The 13,393-nt window shown below is 31.2% G+C and overlaps 1 protein-coding gene and 1 pseudogene across 1 annotated transcript in view; both read left to right on the top strand.

The window, feature by feature from the left end:
• LOC107887459 (putative disease resistance RPP13-like protein 1) overlaps nt 1-13,393 on the top strand; it is a 66,159-nt gene that overhangs the window by 6,553 nt on the left and 46,213 nt on the right. The window lies entirely within an intron of this gene.
• LOC107887481 (pectate lyase-like) lies at nt 1,466-12,196 on the top strand (annotated as a pseudogene).

The following is a 13,393-nucleotide window of genomic DNA, read 5'->3' as shown; positions in this document are numbered from 1 at the left end:
TTTCACGTTATTCGAGAAAGATGATCATATCCAGTAAGTTAGGACACAATGTCTCGAATTCCTGATACGCGAATGAAAAATGCTGAAATTTACTTATTTAGAAGATTTTTTAGCCATCTCGGATTTAAAAATAAGGTCATGACCAGTAAGTTAGGACATGATCTATTTTAAATCCCGAGATCATTTAAAACTTGAGTTTAAAAAGATTCGTATATTTAGATTTATTGCGAAAATCGAAACCCAGTGAGTTAGGGTACGATTCTCTCGAATCTAAACACGAAATAGTATTTATTCAAAACAAATTTTATCATTTCGAGTAAAATAAAACACGAAATCGTAGTAAAGGATGTGAAAGCAAATTACATTATTGTTATGCATGGCAAAATCATAATAAATACGAAAGTATAAAAATGATATGATAAACGATAACAACATAAAATAGATAAAAAGTCAACCTTACAACATACAAACAATAAAATATAAAAACGAATAAAAATTAAAACTTCATTCAAAATAATAATGGAAATGAAAAAAAATAAAAAGTAAATACAAAATAAAACAATAGTAATGAATAAAAATATAATATATATATATATGTATGTTAGAATTATAAAGTATAAAAATATATGTATGTATATATAAGAATATGTAAGCATGTATATATACATAGATTATAAAATATAGATATGTATATAAAAATGAGTATTTGTATTAAATAAGTTGAAAAAAAAAGAAAAATATATATATATATACGTATACATATATAAACAATTATATAATAATAAAACATATATATCTAGAATTTACATAAGTAAATAAAAATAAAAATAACTATAAAAATAACTATAATAATAGTAAAGATGATAATAGTAATAATAGATATAATAATAATAACTAAATAACAAAATTGCTAAAATATAGACTAAATCGAAATAAAAACGAAAATATTGGGCGAAATCGAAATAAAAAAGGATTAGATTGTAATAAGCGCAAAAATAAGGGGGACCAAAATAGAAAATACACCAAAGTCCCCAAAACGCGGCGCAGCAGTGGACCGAATTAAAACAAACATAAAACTTTGTGGCCAGATTAAAAATAAAAGAAAATAGCGAAAAGGGGCCAAATTGCGACACGCTTCAAAGTCAAAGGGACTGTACGCGCAATTATACCCTTTAAAGAAAACACGCGGATCCTGAGACGCGGGTCGGGTCGTGCGCGGGTTTCCCCCAAAACGCCGTCGTTTTATATTCGATATAAATATAAAAAAGGGCCCTAAAATTTTCAGATTTCTTCCCTTTTTCAGAAAAAAAACAGAGAGCTATAACTCTCTCTCAAATCTCTCAGGTCCGGCCAGATGTGCCGCCGTTGGCTCCACCGTGAGAGGTGGTCGGAGGCGCCTAACGATCGGGCTTTCATCCCTGTTTCAAGCATCAACTGAAGGCCCAAATTTTACGGCCTTAGGACCATGGAGCGGAGCTCCAAACACCACCTTCCTAGTCCGATTTCGGTAACCCAAAGAGGGACTCCGGCGACGGTACTAACGGGCGATTCTGGTACCGTTTCCTTCTCTTTTTTTTTTAAAACCACTTCTTTATTTGTAGATATATAGAAAAAAATAAAACGAAAATAAAAAAAAGCAAATCTGGAATAGGGAAATCGCAAATCACCTTCAATTTTTGTTTTTTGATTTCTGAATATCTTTGTAAAAGAGGGGAAAAACCGAACCCCTTACACTGATAACCCTTGGCTTTTTATAGCCTGAAAATTACATGTTTTTCTATTATTTTTCTACTTTTTGTTGCTGTTGTTTGGTTGCTTTTTTGATTTCTTCCTTGCAGGTGACGGCGCAAGTGGGGCGGCGACGTGACCAGGGCGGTGGCGACGTAACGTTGGCGGCGGCGGCAGACCAAAGGTCAATAGGTACGGCGCTAGGGTTTCAAAAAATCTGAAACCCTAGTCTGACTTTGACACTTGGGCTTGGGTCTATTGGGCTAAATCGGGTTGCTGATTTGGGCTTTGGTAGGTTTAGGGTTAATTGGGCTTTAATTTAGGTCTGTTTAATTTTGGGTCATTTGGTTTGAATTGGGCCCGGGTTTGTATTGGGCCATTCGGGTTTGGGTTGATGGGTAAGGTCTAGGTGGTTTTGGGTATTGGGTAATGGGCCTCGGTTAAGTTTAGGAGAGTTAATTGATTTTGGGATCTTGGGCCCGGGTCTGGGCAAAATTGGGTTGTACAGTAACAATATTTAATAACATAAAATAATTCTAAAATTGCAAACCACTCCACATTAAAATAATTTTATCTATATATTTTAAAAAGTATAAGGCATAATCATAAATTTAGCTCCTAACATTTACTCATTCTGTCACTTTGACTCTTAACTTTCAAATTTTAGGCAAAATAATTTTTGTGGATTGAAAAATTGATTGAATTGTTAAAATTATAATGGCACTAATATGGCCGCTTACATGATAATTTACGTGCACTTCATTTCTACAATTGATAAATTATTGATTTTTTAAAATTTATTAAAATTTTATTAATTTTTATGAAGAGCCCTAGACTCCATGCAAATTGTCATGTCAGTGTCATTAAAATTTTAATAGTTCACTCAACTTTTTTACCTAAAGAAATACAATTAACTAAAATTTGAAAGGGAACGGCCAAAGTGTTCCAAAAAAAAAAAAAACGAATTAAGGCCAAAGTAAAAAAAGAGGTAAGCTTTAGGGGTTAACTTTTTATCATTATGCCAAAGTAAAATTACTCTAATTTTTAGGTTTGAAAGATATTTTATATTCAAATAATTAATTTGAAATAAAAATTTTGATATATCATAATGATACATGCAAAAATAATAATTTGATTGATGTTTATGATAAATAGGATTCATTCCAAATTTATTGACCAACTCTAATAATTAATTATAAATAATAAAATGCACAAATTGCTTGATTATAGAAATATATAATTTCACAATAAATAACAAAAATAAACAATTTACATATAAAATCATTAAATTACTCTTCTACAATTCAAATTTTTTTTCCATTAAGTAGCTTTAAACATCACGAATCAACAGATCAAAATTCAAATCAAAATCCAAATAGTTTTCTTCTTAGATATCTGAGCTCCGGCATTGATTGTCAAATCAACTTGGATCTAAGCTATGTTCTTCTACTCGTCTATGGGAACTGATCCACCATACAGATTATCGAATTATTGCTTGGAACTTCCTAGCCAAACTTCTTCTTCATTTTTGAAAAAAAAATTAACAGTCCATTGACTTAAATGAAAGCTTTCGAATAGTTGAGCGGACATTTTTGTAACTTTTTGAAGTTAAGTGATCAAAACGTAAACTTACTGATAGGTTAGTGATCTTGAGTGTAGTTTACCCTAAATATAATTATAATGAGTCATACTTGTCATAATGTATATATATTTTTTTACCAAGAAAACCTTATTATTGTTATAAATATTTTATTATTAAGTGGACGTCCATTAAGATTAAGATAAATATGATGTACTTTAAATCTCTAATATTCAATAGAAGTAGAGTTTTATTTCATTAATACTTCTTATGTCTATAAATATAAACTTTAGTAAAGTATTGTACACATCTTATTAATCAATAAGATACATACGTATCCTTATTCTCCTATTTCTCTTGTTGTTTACTCCCATTCTTTTTTATTTCATAACAATACATTATCAACATGATCCTTCCAAGTTTTTATAAACTTTTCTAATTTTCTTCTTAAGATAGATATTTTTTGTCTTTCTTTTGATTGTCATGATCCTTTTTTGCTCAATTGAAATTAAAAAAAAAACAGCTTGAGGCTTATTTTAAAATATGAAAGTTTTGATTTTAAGAAAAATATGGATTTTATTAAAAAAAAAAGAGTTGTCACTGAATATTTTTAGTTAGGTGTGATCAATTACCTATAAAATCACATTTTTATAAAAAAATTTTAAAGTCTCTCTAAAATTGACAATTTTTTGGTATGCGTTGAAATCCAAAGAAAAAAATAGATTCGAGAGTCAATTTTGCGTATGAAGGGTTATAGCACCATTACGACTACCAAAATTGGTACCTTATTGATTATGTGTTGTATGATAATTCTAAATTTAAGGAAATATGTTGATGATTTTGAAGAGAGAAATAGAAAATGTGTCTTAGGAAAAGCGTTTTTTTCAAAACTCATTTTCTTTTGACAAATTAGTATATATTTTTACAATATATTTATTAAAGAGAAATTGAACTCGAACACTCAATAATAAAACTACTAACATTTAATCATTTGACTAAAAAAAGCTAATATGTCAAAAGAATATACATTTTGTACAAAAGATTTTTTCTATGATGTGTTTTCTGTTTCTCTTTCCAAAATAGACTTATTTTCCCAAATTTAGGAAATATCGACCTAATTCCCTAACTATTTTTTATTTCGACATTTTTATCTAATTTTCTCATTCTAATTTTCTATTTAACTTTTTTTTTCCTTTTTCCCTTTTTTTATTCTCTCCTATTTCAATTTTATTTCTTTCTTTTCTTCCTATTCTCTTCATCTTTTTCCAAACCTTAGTTGTCGCCAGCAAGCACCATAGATGCACTCTGCCATTTGTTCTTCGGTCCAAATAATGGCATTAGTCAACTCTTTTCCTCCTTCTCTTTCATTTCCAAAAAATAAGGTTGGGGTTCTCCTCTGTTGATCACCTTGCTCTTGTGTCGTCAGTGCTTGTTTCGATGTTGTCACTGATCGGAGAAGCCACCAAACAGTCCACATTTCCTTCCTTTCTCTCTCCCGTTTCTTTTCTACTTTACTTTTTTTTCTTTTTAAAGCCCTTGATCATCGTTTCACTACCATTGCTCTCCGTGGTTGAACCGAGCCACCACCGTCAATGGCCCTGCCTCTAGTAACATGCACTACTGCTCAGCCTCTTGTTTCTTTCCTTTTTTTTTTACCGTCGCCTCTCTTGTCTAACTGACAACTCTAAAATATAGAGTTATCTTTAGCACTTCTAGACTGGTAATTCATGCAAAATTTAAGTGTTTGATAACAAATTTTGGGAATTTTATGATAACTTTATCCTGTTAAATGATACTAAGATGAATTTGCTAATTTGATCATTTTATACACTAAAACACATGATTGCAATTTTTGAGACAATTGATGCATTGGAAGAAAAGACTGTCTTGAAGCTCACCTTTTTTGTGCTCAATGTTATAGCCTTTCTACAACGTAAGTCATGTAGAAAAGGGTTGATATATGGTTATCTTTGGACCCAATTAAAGGCTTATTGGACTTTGGAAATTCTTTTGACCCAATTCAAGAATTGGGTCAACAAAAATGGATAGCTTGCTAAGTAGATAAGAGCCTAAACCATCCACTAAGGAGGAGAAGTCCCAACCGTCTACAGAGGTGCCCAAATCAACCACCCAAGACTTAGCGAAACATTGAAAATTAACCACAAAATTCTCATATGTGACCTTCCAACTCCTCTACTCATTTTAAGGTTTCTTTCTTATGAATCAAGCAAAAATTTCAAAGTTATCCACTCACTCATTTCAAGGCTCTCATTTGCTAAAAATAGCAAATCTCTACAAGTATAAATAGGCCTAACTATTCACTTATTTCACTCATTCCTCACTCACCATCTCTTTTCCCCTTCTTCATTCTTTCACTTCCTATTTGAGAGAGCAATACAAGAGTTTGAGAGAAGCATTGTAGAAGTTCTTTGAGTAGCAAAATTTGGAATCTTAAAAATAATTGTGTGAAGGAGCAAAGCAGAAGGAAGGAGGAAAAGGAACACAAGTTGAGCTATAGAGAAACACCATATTTGTCTTCTAGTTACTTTTCTCTTTTTTTTTTTTAACTTTTTAATTTGTTATGAATTGATGAACATGATTGTTAAATATTTTCTCTTTCAATTTAATTAACATGACTTAATTCTGTTGTTGTTAGATTGATTGCATTCTTTTAACTTAGATTGTTAAAATTTTGTTAATGATGTTATGTGCCTTGGTTGCTTATTCATTTAGATAAAATCATGAGCATGTTATTCATACATTATAAACGTAGGGAAGCAATCCAATTAACTATTTAATCCAAGCAAGATTTGCAACAACCCTAATCCGTCTCCTTCGTTAGATTAGGGTTATAGAGCATTCCTACACTAAACAGAACATTCATCATCAAAATAGAAACAATTATGCAATTCAAGAACTACCATCGAATAATCAATAAAAATAACAAAATTCAAATCACTTAAACAATATTAGAAAATTAATATACAATTAAATGTTAAAAATAACATATATGCCATAAAATGTACTTTTAAAAAATATATATGCTATACAATTAAAATACTATTATTACCATATAAAAATAATATTTTAAACTTAATTAGATATATATGGGCATGTGAAAAGCTATAAAAAAATGATTTGTGTGTAACTGTTTGTAATTATCTGCACAATTAATCTAATTTTTATTCTGTAGTTAGTTGCTCTAATTACACTTGGGAATATTTGGTTAGTTGAATCTTACATTACAGTTTGTAATATTACATTCTTAAATGAGATTACGGTGTTTGGATTCTTGAAAATTTTGGTATCTCATTCTCACATTCTTGAATAATTTCAAGATATCGTTAGTAAAATATAATTTTGTTGTAGTTCATTTATTTGGTTATCTCAGATTATGGATGGAAAACAAAAGTTAACATTTATTTTTATTATATTAGTGAATATAATTTTCCCAAAATAACTGTAATTAAAAACCAAAATGGTTTTTTTTCTTCTTTTTCTTTTCTCTCTTAACTTTTAAAAACCTTAGTTTAACTTTTTCAAATTTTTCATGATGAAAAAAAATAAATCACAGATTGTAAGTAATGCATAAAAAATGTCATAAAACAAAAATTAATAGAAAATTATGTGAATGTGATGATTAAAGGTTATGATTATCACTCCACTTCCGAAACATTAAAATTATATATATATATCACAACTATTTTGTGAAATTTTTAGTTTCAATAAAAGAAAGCAAACCATATAAATAAGTTACCATAATTAAATTTAGAAATTGTTGAACTGAATTTATATGATAAATTAAGGTGTAATAAAAATTATTTTCTTAAATTATTATTGTAACAGCCCGATTCTAGGCCTAGTCGGAATAGTGGTTTCGGGACCACAAATCCGACGAGGGAAAATATGGTTATTATTATATTTTTATGGTCTACAATTTCACGGAAAATTTTCGTAAAAATTTCGTTCGAAAATTTCGACGTTTGGGCACTCAATTTAGTCAAAAGGACTAAATTGTAAATAGTGCAAAAGTTGAGTTCTACATCTTAGAGGTGTCTAATTGTTATGAAATTTTAAATTGGAGGTCTTTATGTGGTAATTAGACCATTAGTTAGTTGATGGACAAAAATAGACATAAGAAATGGGTGAAATAGATTTTTTTTAAATGGGGGCATTTTAGTCATTTGGTTATTAAATAGAATTAAATGGGAAAAAGATGGCAAAATATGCTCATCTTCTTCATGGTGAACGAAATCAGCAAGGGGGAAGCCATATTTAGGGTTTTTAAGCTTTCAAGCTCCATAGTAAGTGATTCTAAGCCTCGTTTTTAATGTTCTTCGTATTTTTGGAGTCCCGGTAACTTGGTTTAGCTTATTCTACCATTAATTCGTGTTAGGGTTCATATTTGGAAAAATATCCATAGGTGAAATGTGTTTATTTTGCTGTTTTATGGTGGAATATGAAGCTAGAGATTATGTTAAACAACTTTTGCTAAGCAATTTTAAGCGAAAACGGGTAAATAGACATAATCGGTAAAAATAATTAATATTCAAAAGTATGTGTTGGAGTGGGAATTTGATGTTGCCATAGAAGGGAAAAATGTTCAGCATGTTATAAAACTTAAGAATAAGTGATGAAGTTTAATTTCCGAGCTTGGGGACAAAAGTGTAATTATGCAAAAGTTTGGGGCAAAATTGTAATTTTCAAAAAGTTGGGTGGTGGATTATTTTAATAAATGTGAATATTAAACGAGTTAAATTTGCTATTATAGATCAAGAAAGACGTGAAGAGTATATCAAACGGGGAAAAGAAAAGATAGTGGAGTAAAGTGCAAAATTACGATATTTTGCACCGAGGTAAGTAAACACGTGACTTAATGTATTATTTTGATATTATTTGATATATGTTGAGATTTATTTGGAATTAAAATAAATGTTTGGCAATATCCTAAAAATGTTGTTAAATCGGGAAAGGTGATAAAGGGTTGCAATATATGGGTTATGGGTTGAACACTCGGAATAAGCCGGAGTATGTTGTATATAAAAGGGGTTGCTGTGTGCTGATTCCCCGATTTATGGGTGGTGCTATGTGCGTGATCCACCATATCTTTGAAATGTGAAAGGGGGTTGCTATGTGCTGATTCCCCCGAGGGGTTGCTAAGTGCTGATTCCCCGATTTCATTGGTGGTGCTAAGTGCGATATCCACCATATCTTTGAAATGAAAAGGGGGGTTGCTATGTGCTGATTCCCCCGAGGGGTTGCTAAGTGCTGATTCCCCGATTCATTGGTGGTGCTAAGTGCGATATCCACCATATCTTTGAAATAAAAAGGGGGTTGCTATGTGCTGATTCCCCCGAGGGGTTGCTAAGTGCTGATTCCCTGATTCAGTGGTGGTGCTAAGTGCGGGATCCACCAATAACGGCTAACATTCCGAGTGTTCAACGAAAAAGTGTGGAAGATGAATATTGCCATATGGTGGAAAATTTTATGGGGTAAATATTGAGTTGAATACTAAATCGACCCATGTATGAGATGGGAGAAAATATCAAAAACGCAAAAGGAACGATTTAATTATAAACTGTGTTGAACAACAGCAATTGGGTAACTTTGAAAAAATCACCATAAATGGTGGAAAATGAATGGGAAGCTGAATAATATATGAAATTGAAGTTGAATGTATCTATTCTCATATGAAAGAAATAGAATAAGCGAAGGAGTTGTATTTTTGGAGATATCTGAATTTTACTGAAACAGGGCTGGATTGATTTCGAGATCCCCTGTTCTAACTTTGGAAAATTACCAAAAATTGTAAAAAAATAATTATGGCATGAAATTTATATTCCTGGAATCCTTATTGAGTCTATTTTTATTAGAAACAAGCGAAACCATTTTTCAAATTTTTTACAGAGAGTTAAGTGAATTTTAGTGAGGAAGGGTCAGAACCGTTGGGCAGTGAAACAGGGGAAGGTTTAATGAATAAACTGTACTAATTGGCTGGGTTAAAAATTCTGAAATTTTTATGGTGAAATGGTATATGAGTCTAGTTTCAGGGAAAATTTACGGAACTCAATTTGGAGCCCTGTAGCTCCAGATAAAAATAAATTAGCGACTATGATGCAGAAAAACAGCTTGCTGGAAATTGCCTAAACAATAAAGTTATTCATGAATAAGTTTATATTTTGGTGTAGTTATGGGAGTAATTACTTATTTATCATGTGTTTACTTACTAAGCTATATGCTTACTCGATTTTATTTTTCTCTTGGTTATAGTGACTTCCAACAACTCGGAAATTGGAACGAAGTCAGACAATCATCTACACTATCCTTCACATTTGGGGTATTTTACTACTAGTGTTTCGAAATTTTATGGCATGTATAGACAATTTATGTAATGTGGGATCATCATGTAAATATATGTTATGGTTCCCTTTTAAATGTAGTGTTTATTAATAGTTAAACTATATGTGGGTTTATACAAATGAAATTGGTTGGTATATTGGAATGTGTTCTAAATTTGCAGGAGGTTTAAGCAAAAATAAGTAGGAATGCTGTCGAAATTTTTTAAAAATTTAGTAATACCTCATACTCTGTTCCGGTAAGGAATACGGGTAAGGGATGTTACAATTATAATTTTATAAATAAAATTATGATTTTATTCAAGCCACTAGACGATTAATGTAACACCCCTCAATCGGCCTAGTTGCCGGACTTGAGTTACAGGATGCTACATCAATATTGAAACTTCATCACATGCACACATAGTTTCAAGTAAGATCAGTTTCATGACAATTTACAACATTTAGAGCGGTGTTCGCGGCTAAACAATCATACAACCTCAGAAACAGTTTAATATGTGTTTAAGGACCATTGAGAAAATCTTCAAAGAAATCAGTGTAAGTATCGATACACAAACTAATATATTGATATTTTGTAAAATGAGTATCGATACTAACAAGAAATCAGTTTAATATATTATTTTTTTTATATAAAAAAGGGTCTTACATTAAACATTGAAATTTGAAATATAGACTCGAATGTAACAAATTAAAAATATCTACAAGGACTAATTAAGCTAAACTCTTAGTTACTCTTGCTTCCATTACTGTCTATGTCAAATAGCAATCTATCATATTTGTATTTTGGACCATTAACTCATAGTGTTATTGAGTTGTAATAATCATAGGCCTTTAGCTTAATGATAAGAATGTCATTATTTAGATGGATGAAAGCCAATGGTTCCAATGTTAGTTCCCTTAACAAGTTACCATCTCCTGAAACTTTCTTAATTTGTATGTTAAATGCAGACATTATATATTATATTCGATAATTTGTTGCAGGGTTCTTGAAAAAACTATGTCCAACCAACCCTTAGAATTTAAGGATGTTATTACTAATAGCACGAGAAGATCTTTGAGGGGCAAACATAAAAACACTAGTCCATGCATGGCGATCAATCCAATTGATAGGTGCTGGAGATACAAGAAGAACTCCAAGAATCGCAAAAGACAAGCAAAGTGTGTCCTTGGTTTTGGCCACAAAATCCGGGGAGGGAATAAGGGAGAATACTATTTGGTTATCGATAATTCTGATGATGATGTCGTAAATCCTAAACCAAGAACTTTACGTCACGGTGTAATTCAAAAGAGACCATTATGGATAATTTTTGCCCATGATATGAACATTAAATTATCACAAGAGCTAGTGGTTAAAAGCCATAAAACAATTGATATGGATAATTTTTGCCCATGATATGAACATTAAATTATCACAAGAGCTAATGGTTGAAAGCCATAAAACAATTGATAGTCGTGGATCAAATGTTTATATAGCATATGAATGTGGCATTACACTTCAATTTGTGCACAATGTCGTAATTCATAACATTCATATTCATCGCACTGTTAAAAGTAATGGTGGCCTAATAAGAGACTCTGAAGATCATTATGGTTATGCACAGTTGGCGATGGAGATGGCATTTCTATATTTGGATCATCAAGGATTTAGCTTGATCATATTTCCATGTTTGAGTGTCAGGACAGACACATCGATGCAATATAAGGTTCCACTGCCATTACCATCTCAAATTGCCATTTCACCCCATCATGATCATGTAAGTTTTATCTTAAAATACTCAACATGGTACACATTTTGTAATCTAGTTTTCAACTAAACATTAATCTAGTTTTTAACTAAACATTCTTGGATTTTTCTTTCAGGTGATCTTGTTAACTGCAAGTGATACCTATTCTAAGGATCAATATATGCAAGTCACACTTGCATTCAACCATTTTGGAAAAGAATTGATGCAAAAAATGCCTAGATGCCGATGGGGATACTTTCATGTCGTCAACAATGACTACACTCATTGGAAATTGTATGCCATTGGAGGTAGCATGCATCCCACCATTATTAGCCAAGGCAACAGGTTCATTGCTCCAAATAACCCCTAGTTAAAGACGTAAATGAAAATATAACAAATTAATCAATAACATTTATTAATTTTATATCGTAGTAAGCACAATGCAATTGAAAATGTACCTACAATTATACCACTAAATGTTTTTGTTCAATGCATTTCTATAGATAACCCATAGGAACTATGCACCAGAGTCAGAATTGAGGAATTGGATATGGAGAGCAGAATGTGATCTGTTCATGAATGGAGCATTTTTTGTAACATCTGGGCCACCCTCACCTCCCCATTTCAAATTCAAAAAGAAGGATATAATTAAAGCTATGTCTGCAACATTTGTCGGAAGACTAACTAGATTCTCTGGGACTCTTAAATGTAAGGAAGGAGTTAAAGTGCTAGAAATAACTCTTAGTTCTACAAAAGTTCACAAGAATTTGTTTTTCTTTGATGCATCAAAAAATTTAGATCTCCTTTGAAAATATGAGTATGGTACGGGCTAACAGGATATATATATGTAACCAATGTATTAAATTTTCTTAAATTTAATAAAATTAATGCATTAGATGTAAAAATTTCTAGACTAATTTTTAAAAGGGTAAATTACACCAATAGTCACTCAACTTTGATGTAGCTGACAAAACAGTCACTCTGGTTTCAATTCAATCACTCAACTTTCAAAAAATGATAAATCGGTCACTACCGTTACAAACGTAATAGAAAGTTGAGGTGGCCCGTTAACTTGCCATGTTGGCATCCCACGTGGAAACAACAGCCTCTACAACATCCCCTATTAACTTGTAGTTGTAGAAGAAGAAGAATAAAGAGAAATAAAGAAAAAAATTTCCTTACTCAGGTCACCTTTGATTTATCCACAGCGGCCTCTACACCATCCCCAATCTCTTACCTTACAAGAATTCGACCCTCTCCCCGACCACCCCTTTCCCTTTGCTAATTATTTCGTGTTTCTAGATCACTGAAAAAGGTAAACCATAAGAAAGTCATTTTTTTTGTTAATTTTTTTGAGAAAAATTTGAAACACGAAATTGAGAATCAACAAGGTAATCCTACACGAGGCTGTGTGTGGACGGAGAGCTAACAAGAATCTTCTTCAACCTTGCATCCCACTATTATTATTAGCCAAGGCAATAGGTTCATTGCTCCAGATGATCCATTAACTAAAGAGGTAAATGAAAATATAACAAATTAATCAGTAACATTTATTAAATTTGTATCGTAGTAAGCACAATGCGACTGAAAATGTGACTATGGTTATACCACTATATTGTTTTTGTTCAATGCATTTCTATAGTAATAAATAGGAACTATACATCCGAGTCATAATGAAGGAATTAAGTGTGGAGATAATAAGGAGACTTGTTCATGAATGGAGCATTTGTTAGAACAATTGGGCCACCCTCACCTCCCCATTTGAAATTCAAATATATATATATATATATATATATATATAATTAAAGCTAAGCCTACAACATTTGTTGGAAGACTCACTTTAAATATATATGTCGAAATTATTGCAAGTTTAAACACATAATAAGAATGATTGTATTATTGCATCTTTAATCAAATAAAATTTAGAAATCAAACATTTTAAAATGTTATGTTATCTAAATTAAAGCAAAATACCATATACACCTAAATATTTTTGTAAAAAATAG

The sequence above is a fragment of the Gossypium hirsutum genome, chromosome D05 (assembly GCF_007990345.1).
Source record: "Gossypium hirsutum isolate 1008001.06 chromosome D05, Gossypium_hirsutum_v2.1, whole genome shotgun sequence".
Classification (NCBI taxonomy): domain Eukaryota; kingdom Viridiplantae; phylum Streptophyta; class Magnoliopsida; order Malvales; family Malvaceae; genus Gossypium; species Gossypium hirsutum.
This window is presented reverse-complemented; position numbering and strand designations above follow the sequence as displayed.